Genomic DNA, 16114 nt, shown 5'->3' with positions numbered 1-16114 from the left:
GGGTAATTTAATTGTGCAAAGATTTTGTTTGTCCTTTCCTTGTTTAAAAATATTAAATTAAAAAAATTCAAAACTATTTAATACTGAAGATACTCATTTGGCTCTACAGACTCCATTGTAATTGTAACAATATCCACGCTCCCCAGAATTCATATATGGATTTGGGCGTGTCCCCAGTCTGTCTGGGGCCAGAGGAAATTTTTCGTTCTAATGTAACTAGATTATATACGTTCTGGTGTAGTTTGCCAGCTGTGTCTTGGAACAGACCAAAGTCCGGAGTTGGTGCCCTTGAAATTCCACCCCTGACAGTTTGCAAACTCTAGACTCAGGAAGACTCTCCAGGGTAACGGGTATGAATTCGTTTGACAGCACTCGGCTTCAAGCCACATTTTTTTGTTGTTTGTTTTTGTTTTTAATTTCTCTGATGCAGTTTTCTATGCCTTAAACTCCAGTTTTTCGTGATAGTTGGGACATTCAATCATCCTTTAGGTCTTTTCACCATCCTTCAGGTAGATCCTTAAAGAAGCCGGAGTGTAGGGGGTCCCAGGAGAAAGAAGGAGATGCTGCCATCTTGGTGTTGCTTGGTTTCTCCCCCAAGGACAGGATGACGTGCTCGTGCTTCCCTTTCCACCAGGCTCTGCCACTGCAAGTACACTTGGGGATGTGGCTCATGGGACGTCCCCCACTAGCGGGGGTTCCTCACAGCCCATCTTCACTGTGGTGTCCGATGGGAGCTGGGTTTACCACACCCAGACCCAGGCCCCCTTCCGTGGGGTGCAGCTGGATGTAGAGGGCCCCATGTTCTGAAGGTTTCCGCACTTGAAGTTCAAAGCTCTGTGAAGTCCCAACACTCTTCATCTTTTTATCTTTCATGTACTGTGTTTTGTACGTGAAATCTGATAGGAAAACAGAAGGTGCCAGGGGCTCAGTTCCCACAGACCTGCCTCCTGCCATGACTCCTCACCCTCCCCTGGTTGCCTGTTCCCCAACTCGTTGGCATCCCAAACCCCTGCCACTTGCCCGTCCTCCCTGACCAGCTGCCACGCTCCCCCAGCCTGGGTTGGGACAGGGCCTGGGAGCTAGGAAGAGGCACTGAATGTGTCCACAGCACATCTGCCTGAGGTGGCTGGCCCAGCCCCCGCGGTGGAGGAACCATCTGGACACCGAGCCAATGTCCGGCTTGTCCCAGCACAGAGGGGGCAAACTTTGGTGGTCATTATTCTTCTTTAAATTGGAACCATGGTCTTGAAGAAAGGATTTTGCTTACCCTTCTCTCTCAGCAAACTGAGACCCAGGTCTCAGTTTTCTCTTTATCTCCCATATTTTCACTTGTTCTTAGTTCGCAAAATCCCGCTTCTTCTCTATGCCTATGTATTTGATACACTTAATACATTATACATGACCATAAATGTATACTTGCCTAACTAATGCACTTAACTGAGAAAATCTAGCATGTGAGTGCCTACTGTGTGTCAGGTAGCACAGGAACTGAAATGTGGCCCCTAAGTGCCAGGGTTCAGAGTCCGCTAGGGGACACAGTCAAGCAGTCAACAAATCAGAGTAACATGACAGGTGCTCAACAAGGCCCACGAGTTTCCCATCTCCAGAATCCACGCAGGATAGAGTCTTCCAGATCTGGAGAAGAGGAAGGCTGTCCGGTCTAGGAGAACCATGTGTACAATGTCAAAACTTGAAAACACAGTAGATCTCCTCAGAAGAAATTTTCCTTCAGCAGCAATTTTCCTTCAGCCTCAAACCATCTCTTCTCCTCAAATAGCAGGAAAGGTGCCCATTTGTCCTTCATTCCTCGTGCTCTAGGACTGCCTACAGCCGCTCGCTGGCACTCTTGTGCATGATTGTTATTGCCTGACTTCTATGTCTCTCTCATTTAAGGATAGTGGAAAAAATTTTGGCAAAGACATGTTAAATACTCTTTCCATGGTAGTGATGGCAAGTCCCTCTTTCAGGAATTTCTATGGTGTCCCTGTCCAGTCCATACTCCTTTCCCTGCCCCTGAGGTCAGTGCTATTTTGATTTTCATTACCACGGACTAGTTTTTGCCTGCTCTCAGATTTCTTATAAATGGAATCAATCAGTATTCGTTTGTTTTTGCGTGTTCATTCTCTTGCTCAAGCCCTTCTCAATTCTATTTATCCATACTGTTTCACACAGCTGCAGTCTGTCCTTTATTGATTTATAGTGTTTAATTTACAAATACACCACTGGGTATTCATCTGCTCTCCTGACAGCGGACGCTTAGGTTATTTTTGTTTGGGGGCTAGAAAAAAAACCCCGTCAGCATTCTTATACTTGTCTTTTGGGAATGTACAGAAAAAATTCTCTTAGGTATATGGCCAGGATGGAATCACTATGCCATAGACTAGATCACTGGTTCTCAAGTTTTTGGTCTCAGGAAACCTTTAAATTATTGTAAATTACTAAGCTTACCCCCACCCCCGATATGTGGTTTATGTGGATTATACTTACCAAGAGACCAACAGTCAATGTATTAAAATTTAAACAGATTCCAATTTCAGCTGTTTTGGGTGTACATTCAGAGGTGGGGTTGGGATTTAATATTAAAGTTCTATTTCTTAATTTCCTGAGGAGCCTCTATACTGTTTTCCATAGTGATTCTACCATTCTACCCCATACAAGGGTTCCAATATCTCCACATTTTCACTAATACTTAGTATTTTCTGGTTCTGTTTTGCAGGTTTTTTTAAATCTTCTTTGGAGAAATGTCTATTCAAGTCCTTTGCCTGATTTTTTATTTTTTATTTTTTTGATTGTAACTAACAATTTATTTTTTTAAATTTACTTTCAGCATAACAGTATTCATTGTTTTTGCACCACACCCAGTGCTCCATGCAATCCGTGCCCTCTCTAATACCCACGACCTGGTTCCCCCAACCTCCCACCCCCCGCCCCTTCAAAACCCTCAGATTGTTTTTCAGAGTCCACAGTCTCTCAAGGTTCACCTCCCCTTCCAATTTCCCCCAACTCTCTTCTCCTCTCCATCTCCCCATGTCCTCCATGCTATTTGTTATGCTCCACAAATAAGTGAAACCATATGATAACTGACTCTCTCTGCTTGACTTATTTCACTCAGCATAATCTCTTCGAGTCCCATCCATGTTGCTACAAAAGTTGGGTATTCATCCTTTCTGATGGAGGCATCATACTCCATAGTGTGTATGGACCACATCTTCCTTATCCATTCGTCCGTTGAAGGGCATCTTGGTTCTTTCCACAGTTTGGTGAACATGGCCATTGCTGCTATAAACCTTGGGGTACAGATGGCCTTTCTTTTCACTACATCTGTATTGTTGGGGTAAATACCCAGGAGTGCAATGACAGGGTCATAGGGAAGCTCTATTTTTAATTTCTTGAGGAATCTCCACACTGTTCGCCAAAGAGGCTGCACCAACTTGCATTCCCACCAGCAGTGTAAGAGGGTTCCCCTTTCTCCACATCCTCTCCAACACATGTTGTTTCCTGTCTTGCTAATTTTGGCCATTCTAACTGGTGTAAGGTAGTATCTCAATGTGGTTTTAATTTGAATCTCCCTGATGGCTAGTGATGATGAACATTTTTTCATGTGTCTGATAGCCATTTGTATGTCTTCATTGGAGAAGTGTTTGTTCATATTTACTGCCCATTTTTAAAATATGATTGTCTGTTTTGTGTGTGTTGAGTTTCAGGAGTTTTTTATGGATCCTGGATATTAACCTTTTGTCTGTACTGTCATTTGCAAATATCTTCTCCCATTCTGTGGGTTGCCTCTTTGTTTTCTTGACTGTTTCCTTTGCTGTGCAGAAGTTTTTGATTTTGATGAAGTCCCAAAAATTTATTTTTGCTTTTGTTTCCTTTGCCTTTGGAGACATATCTTGAAAGAAGTTGCTGTGGCTGATATCGAAAAGGTTACTACTGCCTATGTTCTCCTCTAGGATTCTGATGGATTCCTGTCTCACGTTGAGGTCTTTTATCCATTTTGAGTTTAAGAGAATGGTCAAGTTTCATTCTTCTACATATAGCTGTCCAGTTTTCCCAGCACCATTTATTGAAGAGACTGTCTTTTTTCCACTGTATATTTTTTCCCATTTTGTCGAAGATTATTTGACCATAGAGTTGAGGGTCCATATCTGGGCTCTCTACTCTGCTCCACTGGTCTATGTGTCTGCTTTTATGCCATTACCATGCTGTCTTGGTGATCACAGCTTTGTAGTAAAGCTTGAAAAAAGGTAACGTGATGCCCCCAGTTTTATTTTTGTTTTTCAACATTTCCTTAGCGATTCGGGGTCGCTAAGGGGTCGCTGATTCCATACAAATTTTTGGATTATTTGCTCCAGCTCTTTGAAGAATACTGGTGGAATTTTGATTGGAATGGCATTAAAAGTATAGATTGCTCTAGGCAGTATAGACATTTTAACAATGTTTATTCTTCCGATCCAAGAGCATGCAATGGTCTTCCATCTTTTTGTGTCTTCTTCAATTTCTTTCATGAGTGTTCTGTAGTTCCTCGAGTACAGATCCTTTACCTCTTTGGTTAGGTTTATTCCCAGGTATCTTATGGTTCTTGGTGCTATCGTAAATGGAATCGATTCTCTAATTTCCCTTTCTGTATTTTCATTGTTAGTGTATAAGAAAGCCACTGATATCTGTACATTGACTTTGTATCCTGTCATGTTGCTGAATTGCTGTATGAGTTCTAGTAGTTTGGGGGTGGAGTCTTTTGGGTTTTCCATATAAAGAATCATGTCATCTGCGAAGAGAGAGAGTTTGACTTCTTCATTGCCAATTTGGATACCTTTTATTTCTCTTTGTTGTCTGATTGCTGTTGCTAGGACTTCTAATACTGTGTTGAACAAGAGTGGTGAGAGTGGGCATCCTTGTCGTGTTCCTGATCTCAATGGGAAGGCTGCAAGCTTTTTTCTATTGAGGATGATATTTGCTGTGGGTCTTTCATAGATAGATTTGATGAAGTTCAAGAATGTTCCCTCTATCCATATACTTGGAAGTGTTTTAATCAGGAATGGATGCTGCATTTTGTCAAATGCTTTTTCTCCATCAATTGAGAGGACCATGTGGTTCTTCTCTCTTCTCATATTAATTTGTTCTATCACATTGATTAATTTGTGAATGTCGAACCATCCTTGTAGCCCAGGGATGAATCCCACCTGGTCATGGTGGATAATCTTTGTAATGTGCTGTTGGATCCTGTTTGCTAGGATCTTATTGAGAATCTTAGCATCCATACTCATCAGTGGTATTGGTCTGAAATTCTCCTTTTTGGTAGTGTCTTTGCCTGGTTTGGGAATCAAGGTAATGTTGGCTTCATAGAACGAGTCTGGGAGTTTTCCTTCTGCTTCAATTTTTTGAAACAGCTTCAGGAGAATAAGTGTTATTTCTTCTTTGAAAGTTTGGTAGAATTCCCCAGGGAATCCGTCAGGTCCTGGGCTCTTGTTTTTGGGAGGTTTTTGATTTTTTAATTGGGCTCTTTGTATTTGGGGTATTAAGCTGTATGAGTTCCTTACATATTTTGGATATTAACCTCTTTGTTTTTAGATTTTATTTATTTATTTAGTTGACAGACAGAGAGCAAGCACACAAGCAGGGGGAGCAGTAGAGAGAGAGAGAGAGAGAGAAGCAGGCTCTCTGTGGAGGAGACAGCCTGACGGGGCTGAATTCCCATGACCAAGGACATGGCCTGAGCTGAAGGCAGATGCTTAACTGACTGAGCCGCCCAGGCACCCCAGATGTTAACCTCTCAACAGATATTATAAATACGCTCCCCCATTCCACAGGTTGCCTTTCGCTGGATTATATCTTTCGCGGTCCATAAGCTTGTTGGTTCAATGTCGGCCCACCAGAGTGTCATTTTTGTTGCCTGTCTTTTGATAGTGTACACTTAAAAATGTGTTAAGAGGGTAGATCTCAAGTTAAGTGCTCTTGCCACAACAAAATTTTTTCTGCTATTAACATGTAAAGGATTATTGTGATTTTTAAATAAATATAAATACATATTCAAAATATAAACACAAAAGAATGTAAAATATTCACTACTGTAAAATAACAAATTCATGAATGTTACATAGTATCATTCTACGCATGCAGATACATTTCACACGTCATACATTACATGTCATACAGTACCATCACGTTAGCATGATTGGGTGCGGGCAATACAAGAATACAAGTGTAAACACTTACACAACTTTCTTTACTATGTATGTCATTCTTCAGGACAGAAGTTAAAAAGGAAATATGAGTATATGAGTTATAAGTCAAGTAGAGAGAGTTAATTATCATCTGGTTTCACTTATTTGTGGAGCATAACAAATAGCATGGAGGACATGGGGAGTTAGAGAGGAGAAGGGAGTTGGAAATTGGAAGGGGAGGTGAACCATGAGAGACTATGGACTCTGAAAAACAATCTGAGGGTTTTGAAGTGGCGGGGGGTGGGAGGTTGGGGGAACCAGGTGGTGGGTATTAGAGAGGGCACGGATTGCATGGAGCACTGGGTGTGGTGCAAAAACAATGAATACTGTTACGCTGAAAATAAATAAAAAAAAATAAAAGGAAATCTGAATACCAATGAATAAATAGGAAATGTGGAAGGGAGTCCCTATTCTCAGAGTTCTGCTGTGGACAAATTCAAGTGTGCCCAAGATCAAAACACATAATCATAAAGTAAACCAGCCTAAAAGTAGAAAAGCAGTAAGACCTCATCAAAGGAAAAATGCAGTATTACTTTCACGGGCTTCAAGAATGTATCTGCTATTATTTGTCAGATTTTATGATGTTGGAAATAAAGAACATGGTAAACATGTAGCAACTGCTTAGGTGGTTTTACTGTTTTCAATCAGCCTTCTTTTTTCCTTTGTGCCACAGGCAAGGGTCAAGGTGATGGCTGAGTTTGATGGTTGATTGACCTTGGTCAAAAATGTTAAGCTTCAGGCGCCTGGGTGGCTCAGTGGGTTAAGCCGCTGCCTTCGGCTCAGGTCATGATCTCAGGGTCCTGGGATCGAGTCCTGCATCAGGCTCTCTGCTCAGCAGGGAGCCTGCTTCCTCCTCTCTCTCTCTGCCTGCCTCTCTGCCTACTTGTGATCTCTCTCTGTCAAATAAATAATAATAAAATCTTTAAAAAAAAATGTTAAGCTTCTGTTGGATAACTAGGGGACTAAAGGAATAAGGGAAATACTAACAATCTGAAGCAAGATAAATCATAGTCTGCTATGAGCAAGTTACAGATTAACTAGAATCATAACACTTGTGTTTATTTTAGCGGTGTAATCCCATCCAGTGGCTGGCTTGGGCCAGTTTCCTATGTTTTTACAGGGCTCTTGTCTTCATCTTTAAGCTCAGAGACCTGCATGCTGAAAACCACAGGAGTACACAGAGGCAAGGAGCTGTTTCATATAAATTCGGTAGCTATCTAAATATTATTTTGTTTGATTTCTGGATCAAGCAAACTGTTTGAAACTGTTATTTCTACAATTGTATTTCCTTTATATGACGGTTAATACAAAATTGAACTAAAGTTTTGTTTACTGGGATGCATTATAATAAATAGCACCTTTTCCAATTTTTATGCCTTTTTTTAATCCCGACGTCATTTTCATAAAAATAATCTAAATTGCACTTAAAAGTACATTAATAAAAGGTCTGACATTTAAACATTATGCAAGTGCAAAATACACTTTCACAGCAGACCCTGTGATAAAGATAGCCTACTCTATTAAAAATTCTCAAAGAGGAAAGCTGTAATCCATAAGAGGAGAGAGAAGAAAATTATTAAAAATCATAGGAATTTGAAACTGAAAGGCGCTTTCCAGATTTGGCAGAATGCCATTGACCTTTTAAGGAAATTTTTTCGAAGTGTACATATAGATGACTGTGAAGCATTATTGCTAAGTTCCACGTCTCCGGAAAAATTTAGAGCAAGCATTGTAACATTTCCCATATTAAAAACAAAAGCTGGGGTGCCCGGGGGGCTCGGTTGGTTAAGCAACTGCCTTTGGCTCAGGTCCCGGTCCCGGAGTCCCGGGGTGGAGCCCCGCGTCTCCTCGCAGGGGTCTGCTCTCCCTCGGACCTCCCCACTCTCCGCTCTCACGCTCCCATTCTCTCTCTCTTAAATAAATAAATAAAATCTTTAAATTAAAAAAAAAAAGCAAAAACAAAACAAGACAAAAAACCCAAAACAAAAATCCAGTCCTCTGGTTAGTTTCATTTATCAAATAGCATCTCTTTTTACAATGAAATAATGAATACATCCAGTCCAGGGTAATCAAAGCTTTAAAATAATTTACAACTTCTTTCTTTCGTATGCTCTGGATGGCATGAACGGGTCACCCAAAAGCTGAGTGGGCCTGTCTTCTCCTCCTAACCACAACCTCAACCAGACTGATGGCTGTGACTGCCATTCCTTGGAAGTCCTGGCAGGGGGTACTGTGGTGAGCCACCAGCACATTTCTTCAGAGTCAGTGCATGTTCAGGTCTGACTTTCACTAAAGGGGTGTTTTCATCAATGCTTCTGGAAAACCCCATTCTCATAGCACTGTCAATCTCTTGCTGATGGTTCATTGGAAGCTGCAGATGTCTTCTCCTATAGCTGAAAGCCTACAGCGCAGCCTCCAGGAATGAAGGGGCCACTTCAGGAGCACCTCAAGGCTGCTCTCTTTGACAAGATCTCATACTTGCTCTATATGAATCATTTCCAGTTTTTACCCAAGCAAGCACTGACTGTGCTGACCATCTCAACACTTGAGCAATCCCTGCTTACTCCAGGCTCCAGGAGCCTCACCAGACAATCACTCCCTTGGCACCTCACGACCCCCAGTCTACAGAGGAAACATGGGAGTGCTCCGTGGATCTCATCTGACTTAGGTGGAGGGAGAAATGTTTTTACAGGGCTCTTGTCTTCATTATCCCTTTCTAAACTTGGACGGTGAGGTGAAGTTTATAGCATACCAAAGACTAAGTTCAAAATCTCCTAATATACACCAGTGTTTTTTCAGGCTTCTCAAAAATCTTTCATAGCCTGGAAAAATATGAAAATTTCAGGTAAACATCCAAGTTTCCTTGGTATTTTATGTAAGTATTGCTTGATGGTCTCACATCTCGCATTTGAGTAAGTTAGATACAGCCCACATTGAGAATCAGAAAATTTCCTGCAATATTTTGTTACATGGGGTATTTTTTTATGACCCAGCGCAGCTTCAAGGACATCCCACAACATTCACAACCCCTATGTAGTGCAAGATGAATGCTTTCTGACGTTGGCCTTACCTCTCTTGAAAGCATGAAAGGTGACCTGGAACTGTTAGCGAGCTGGGCCTTCTCTCTGCCCAGTAGTGGAGGAGTGCTGTGTTAGGCCCAATAATCCCCTCCTCAAAAAGATGTTCTGAATCCCCAAAGGTTGTAACTACATCATCTGACATTGCAAAAAGGACTTTGTAGATGTGATTAATTTAAGATCTTGACATGGAAAGAGTATTCTGGGCTTTCCTTTAATGATAAGGGTCTTTATGTGGGAAAGAGGGAGATTCAAGGTCAGAGGGTCAGAGAAGGGAATGTGATGCCGGAGGCTAAGTCTGAAAGAGAGAGAGAGTTGGGAGAGTTTACTGGCTTTGAAGATGAAGAACGGGGCGTGGTCCAAGGAATGCAGACAACCAACTTCTCCGCTAGGGCCTCCAGAGGCGAGACAGACCTCATCACTGATTTTGATATGAGTTCTAGAACCGCAGGAGTATGGGTTTCTGTTATTTTCAGCCACTAACATGTGGTATAGTTGACTCTGGAACAATGCAGAGTTTGGGGTACCAAAGTCTAAAACCCACATATGACTTCTGACTAGTGCCAAAGTACTCACAGCCTAGAGGTGACAGGAACCCTTACCAGTCACATAATCAATCCACAAATATTATTTACACTATGTATATGTTATACAGTATTCTTACAATAAAGCTAGAAAAAACACACTATTAAGACAATCTTAAGAGAAAATACATTTAAGCTATCGTACTGTAAAAAAAAAAAAGGAAAAAAAGGCTTATAAGTAGACCCATGTTGTTCAAGGGTCAACTGTGATTTGTCACAGCAGCAATAGAAAACTAATGGAGGTACATAACCCTTCCCTCTGAGCCGCTGAAGAGGATGCTTAGAAGATCCGTTTAGATGGCTAAATATTGGTCCAGTGGGACCTGAACAACACAGATACTGGCAAGTGAGTCACACATTAATGGTTGAGATGCAAATAGTCTGCGGCTGGCCCATGCAGCCCAAGGCAAAGTTAAGAATATGATATCGGGTATGAGCTGACCATCTAAGAATACAGATATCTTTCATGAGCCCGATGTGGAAGCCCGTAGGAAGACCTGAGCCATACGCTCTTTTGAAAAGGCTTCCTACCTGGACAAAGGAGATCTTGAGGCAGAGGCTGGAGGTGAAAATCTGTCAGCTACAGAAGTGGGAATTGGGGAAACGTTAAGATGCTGGTTGGATAAGATAAACCCTTGGCTGAATAATTTCATCTGGAAGCCTCAGCAAGGGTGAGGACAGGGGATATCTGAGCAATCCACAGAGTTGTCCCATGCAAAAGAGTTAGCTTGAAATAAACCCATCCCTCCCACCCCAACACACATCCAGCAGAATTAAAACTCTACCAGAAATACAAGGACTTTCTTCATACCACCTTTCCTTTTTCTCCACCAGTCCAACCTTGGGGGCCTGGTGCCCAACAAAAGTAGCTAATAAGTGGACATGGAGGCACAGCAAAAAACAGGAGGAAAACAAGAAAAAAAAGGAGGGCTGCTTTCCATCGTGGATTTCCTACTTTGAACCCAGTCTGGGTTAGGAGAGGATAGAAGTTTAAATTGGAAGAGAAAGATTTGATATTAGAGAGGACTGGATTATTTTATTACCTGGAAGCAGCTGATACAGTGAATACACTTCCCAGAGATTTCGTCCAGTTCTGAAGAACTGTCTACACAGAGAGTTTGTGGAGATGATCATGAGGAATGGTCTAGCCGATTCACGTTTACAACACACTGACATCAGCTTGTTACATGCATCACACAGAAGTTTGTTTGTTTTCTTTAAGAATAAAAAAAAAAAATCCCACAGGTATTGTGTGAAGACCAGGATTCTGTCTGTTCAAGTATGGAGACAAAATTTCAATCGTCCACATAAACTGGCATAATCACACGTTCTCTTGGAGAGCACTAATTTAGTAAGATTACGCAGGGAAAGAGCTGGATGCAGGGTTCAATGTCCTGACCCTGACATCATGACCTGAGCCCAAACCAAGAATTAAAGGCTCAACTAACTGTACCACCCCATCGCCCACATATCCGGGCGATGTAATATGCAAGCCCCACGCCCACCCCCGCAAGCCAGGCTGTGTGCAAAGCAGAGAAGACAACCGGAAAGTGCATTACCGTTCCTTTATTTTTGTCTTGATCACCTGCCTCAGGAACGCAGAGGGGTTTTATAATCCAAAACAAGAAACACTGGTCGGCTCCAGGATTAGGCGGCAAGAAGCACTCAGTGGCTCCAGGAGTGTCACCCTCTGAATCAATACGGAATCGATCAAGAGGCTGTACGACAGGAGAAAGAATTTGACCTCAGGGGTTCGTTCTTCTAGCTCAGATCTCTAACACAGTAGGCGACTCTCACCCCTTCATCTCCTGGGCCTTACTTTTATTGTCTGCCAAATACGAGGGCTGTACTAGACGACCTCCTTGCTAATCTAATTATAGACATCTAATACTTTATGATTACCCGTGACCTGTGACTAATTTAGCGAGCCCAATAGGCATAAGGGCTCCCAAAGGAAACTGTCAGTTTGACATACACACATTTTCCCAAGGATGGCTACCACCATAAGAAAGAAGGTGAATGGTGAACCCTGAAAATGAAGTTATTTCAGGTATCAAAGCACAATCCAATGTTCTTGAAATCAACATGACTGGTGTTGGTGACTCAGTAAGTAAACTAACCTTGGACGAAAAGTAAGAGGCTGAGATGGAAACAGCACGACAGAGGAGTTACTCACATCCAGGCTTTGGTTTCCAGATCCAGGCGAGGTAACCCAACAGCCCCCACCCCACTCGAGCCAGGCTGTGTGCAAAGCACAGCGCAGTTGTTTGTAAAGAGAAGACAACCTTGTATGTATATAATCATTTGTTTACTTTCGTCATAATCACCTGCCCTAGGAAGGCAGAAGGTTTTACAACCTAACAAGATGTCGGTGGGATAATCAAAGAAAAGGGGGAATATTCTTCTCCCTTGGCTCCCATCAAGTCGACCTGGAAAATGGTGTCATTGTGACCATCAGATATTGAAAGATGGGACGGCCACAACTGGACAAAGTCCACATGGCAGCAGCTACGGGGCTGGCGGAAACAGACAGTGTTCCAGGCGTTCTGATGGTTCAGCCCCAAGACCCATTAACGAAGACATAGCAGCCGCCTTGATGCATGAAAGGGTGCTTTGAATCAGATGGATTACCTGAGTTCTCTTCTATCTTCAAGAATGATACTCAAACTGATTAGTTGACCTGGGCAGTATCCACACAACAGAAGATGTTCAAACGGATCCTGAAGCCTATTTGTAGCAGCTGTGACAGGAAGGTGTGAAGTACTGGGTGTAGCATTTAGACAAGGCAACATCCAGTCTTGTGCCTGTTTCATCGAGGCAGGAAAACACAATGACCGAACAACCACCTACAACTGAGTTCAGCTGCATATGTGGGAAAATCACATACAAAAGGCATAAGTATAATATCCATTTTCTGCGTGTCCATGTAAATGTTGGGAAAGTGCACTAAGTCGCTAAGGGTCGCCGGCTGGCCGCTCACACCCCACCACCCCTGGGACTCGTTCTCAGCTAAGGAGGGCTTCTCTCTCGCCAGCCTTTAAACTGGAGTTGCTGGCCTCGCGGTCTATGCACATTTCCAGGCAGTCCAACAAGCAGCAATGCGGAATGGGCCGAGTGTGCAGATCACCTATATTGGAAAGAGACTTTTTTCAAGCTTCCATATGATAGTGACAAGTATGTAGCTTCTTGCCTCAGGGGCCAGATCACCACATCACCGCAAGGAAGGCACAGGAAGCGTGGAGTTCATTCTGCACAGCTAGGGATCGGACTGAACTTGGAGAGAGTGGAAGGAAGGGGACATTAATATTAATACAGGCAAGAGTAGTTTCCAGTTTCTGGAACACCATCTAACTGAGAGCTGATATGCTAGATAAACCTCTCCGCATGTAATTAAGGCAAACCTTCTCCACAAGGAAACCAGCGAAGGCTGTAATTCCCTGCTTGGAAGGGGAACACGGCCTGGGAACACCAGAGGAACGCGGGAAAAACGGACAGCTCTGGCCAGCAGTTCGTCTGAGACAATCCCTATTAGACAGTGATAGATGACAGAGCCGGAGGGCATAAGTAAAAGGTAACAAAAAATTCAAATCAGACACAAGAAGCAGAACAATAAACATTCCACAAAGCCAATCGGCCACTTTAAAATAAATAAATAGATAAACAAGCAGATAAATAAATAAATAAATAAATGTGCAGATTCAAGAAGCAATTAGATACTGTCTTAGAAAAGTCAGGGCGCCAAAATTGATGGGTCTCATTGAGCCAGACAGTCTGATTGTATTTTTTTTTTACCTGCGCATTAAGCATAGAACTGTTCTTTATTGAATTTTTTTTTTAACCTAAGAAACTTCAAAATGAATAATTTACCACCTACAGCGAGAGAACTATAACTTCATTGATGACAGGGTTGAGCAACGCTATTAAACCTCGGTGACGAACAGCTCCCGCCGCCCTCCTCAGTAATGACCCACTGGTGATCGTGGCGTCTGCCGAGTGTACCGAGCCTTGTTTTCCTGCCAGAGAGCAGGAGACCCTGGAGAAATGCACAATGTGGGGATCACCAGCAAATGGGGGGGCAGCGGCTGAGAGGAAAGTGCAAAATTCACATTACCTGTTCCTGGTCAACTTACTTAAAACTCCAAAACCTGAAGACTCATTCAAAAAGGTACCCTGAGTCTGGGCTTGGGTTTCTGAACACTGTGACCACTTAAATGTCACTTGTAAGGAACCACGTTTAATAAGTGGGGACTCAAACCAAGGTTTTCTTACTGCATGTCCATTTTGCTGTTAGGACATTCTAACAAGACTACAGCAACACCTCACATAACACATTTAAGAAATACAGTGGGAGTGATAAAAAAAAAAAAAAAGTACACGGTGTCAGGTACAGACATGCTTTAGGGAATATGTTGAGCTGGAAACTTCTAGAGAAGCTGCTGGCTCTGGACCCACCATAGACAGGGCTCCAGGCGGAGTCACAGAACACCAGAGCTGTAGAAATCCCCCACTACCTACTTCTCACAACACACTAAGACATCAGTGCACTGTTTCAGTGCTGTGAACGAGAAGATCCAGAAACTGTGGCTAAATGACTTCTTTCCACCTACGAGGGAGCACGGTCAGAGAATACAAACTCACCAGGCAATAATCAGGCTTCCATCCGCACAGCGCTTGGGGCCCTAATTTGTTTCGAAGTGCCCTAGCCAGAGGCCAGATCTCACGGAAGTACAATGACATCTGAAAACTGAAAGGAGGCATTCCCTTCTGGATGGTCAGTGTCACCATCGCATAGAGAACAAACTTGCTCGGGCTAAATTGAACAGAAAGGAAAAATTCTGTAAGGGCATTAAGACTTGTCGGGAAGGCTGGAGAGGTGACCTTGGGCCAATGGAAACCAACATCTTCTGTCATGAAGACACGTGCACACTCGTATCCATGAGTTGAGCCAAAGGAGTCATTTCTGTTGGTAATATCTGGTGAGGACCTATGTTGGGGCGACCTCAGGAAGAGCCCCAGACACCAGGTCCTGCAGACCAGCGTCCGCTCCAATAAGGTGATGCTGTCCCTGACTCTCCTTAAGCCACAGCACTGCTCCATAAGGCCATCTGTCCAGAAAAGTAAGCTCCGTAGCATTCAGGCTACCATGGGTGATCGTGAAATCCAGAACACGCACAGCGACCGATGCCAGCAGAAGCGTGGCAAACAGAGAAAGCAAGTCCAACCCCAGACTCTATGCTTCTGCTGGTGTGTGACAAGCCCCACTTCTGTTAGAGAAGCACCTGATGTCACCTGTGTGCCCAGAGATGCTGGTGGCCCGGGACGAGACCCCACCGTGGTCTTCAGACATCGGGGTGTCCCCCTGGCAAATGAGACTCCACAGCGACAGGAGCCGGACCAGCCACGGAAATTTGGCTCCCGAGCTCAGGCTAAGCCCCCAGCCCTGTCACAAGCTGCTTTGCTCCCCTGGTAGAGCTGGTTGACCGGGTCAGGCTCTGGTGTCCTGTCCCCTGTAAAAGCATTCTTTGGGGGGGGCACCCTTTCGATGATTACTCATGTGGGGCAAAATATCCTCCCTTTGGCAGGGTCATCGGCTGTCCAAATGTGCCCGGGACCTGACGGGTTTCCCAGGGTGCAGGAAAGTTGTAAGAAAACTGGGTCCCGTCCTCAACCTACTTCCTGGGCTCATTCTGATTGTCCATTCAACATGCTTCTGCCCCGAATCTCCCTGTAAACAACCTTGTGATCCTGCCTCTTCCAGGACTTCGAGCAAAGGGCCATGGTGGGGACGCAGTGTATGTGTCCATGTGGCTGCGCCCCCGTGGCCTTTCTTGAGGCCGCGAGATAAGAACAAGAGCTCAGAGTTCTGCCAGGGACAGCCGTTCCCTTCTACCCCAGGCTTTAAGGTTACCTCTGAGAAGAAGGATCACCAGGAACCGTCCACTTTCGGGATATGTCAGCAAAACACACCACATTATTTGAAACCAGAGTTAGTCTGTTCTCCTCTACACTGCACAGGATGTCAGAGGAAGCCACGAGGGGGGATTACAGGAGGCCAAGGGGAGGTGGGAGCAGTCAGGAGGGCGGGTGCCCGAGACCAGCTCCGACAGTTGGCAGAGCCCCTCCCGCTGCTGCCCCCCACCGCACCGTGCGCATCACCTCCAGGGGCATAGCTCAGCTTGCAGAGGAGACTTGGCCACAGGCTCGAATCTGGGTATTTTCAGAGCAAGCAGAT

Source organism: Mustela nivalis (assembly GCF_964662115.1).
Source record: "Mustela nivalis genome assembly, chromosome: 20".
Classification (NCBI taxonomy): Eukaryota; Metazoa; Chordata; class Mammalia; order Carnivora; family Mustelidae; genus Mustela; species Mustela nivalis.
Note: the sequence above shows the minus strand (reverse complement) of the source record.